We start from the raw sequence: 903 nt of genomic DNA on the forward strand, positions 1-903 counted from the left end.
ATGTCCTGGGGAGGGGGCAGGAAGGGTCAGGGGTACCCCAGAAAGGGTCAGGGGTACCCCAGAAAGGGTCGGGGGACCTCAAAAAGGGTCAGGGGTATCCCAAAAAGGGTCAGGGGTATCCCAGAAAGGGTCAGGGGTATCCCAAAAAGGGTCGGGGTATCCCAAAAACGGTCAGGGGTATCCCAGAAAGGGTCGGGGTACCTCAAAAAGGGTCAGGGGTATCCCAAAAAGGGTCAGGGGTATCCCAGAAACAGTCAGGGGTACCTCAAAAAGGGTCAGGGACACCTCAAAAAGGGTCAGGGTACCCCAAAAAGGGCCAGGGTACCTCAAAAAGGGTCAGGGGTATCCCAGAAAGGGTCAGGGGTACCCCAGAAAGGGTCAGAGGTACCCCAAAAAGGGTCAGGGGTACCCCAGAAAGGGTCAGAGGTACCCTCAAGGCACCCCAGAAAGGGTCAGGGACACCCCAAAAAGGGTCAGGGTACCCCAGAAAGGGTCAAGGCACCCCAGAAAGGGTCAGGGACACCCCAAAAAGGGTCAGGGTACCCCAAAAAGCGCTGCCGGGGTGCCCCCTGCCCCCTCCCTCCCGCACCTGTTTGATGATGTAGGTGAGCTCCTCGATCTCCACGTGGGGGGAAAATGGGGAGAAATGGGGGAGAAATGGGAAGAAAATGGGAGGGAAAGGGGGAGAAAATGGGGCGGAAATGGGAAAAAAATGGGGGGGAGAAAGAAGGAAAAAAGGGAGAAAAATGGAGGGAAGAGAGGAGAGAAAGAGGGAAAAAGATTGGGAATGGGGGGGAAGAGGGGAAAAAATAGGGGAGAATGGGGGAAAAGAAAGAGGAGAATGGGGGAAAAAGAGGGGAAAAAATGGGGGAAAAAGGGGGAAAAAGGGGAGAGAATGGGGGC

General features: G+C 55.5%; 1 long non-coding RNA gene across 1 annotated transcript in view; it reads right to left on the reverse strand.

The window, feature by feature from the left end:
• Positions 1–903, reverse strand: part of LOC108444608 — a 3,194-nt gene that overhangs the window by 1,615 nt on the left and 676 nt on the right. The gene's annotated exons all lie outside the window — the stretch shown is intronic.

This window comes from Corvus brachyrhynchos, unplaced genomic scaffold (genome assembly GCF_000691975.1).
Source record: "Corvus brachyrhynchos isolate BGI_N302 unplaced genomic scaffold, ASM69197v1 scaffold442, whole genome shotgun sequence".
NCBI lineage: Eukaryota > Metazoa > Chordata > Aves > Passeriformes > Corvidae > Corvus > Corvus brachyrhynchos.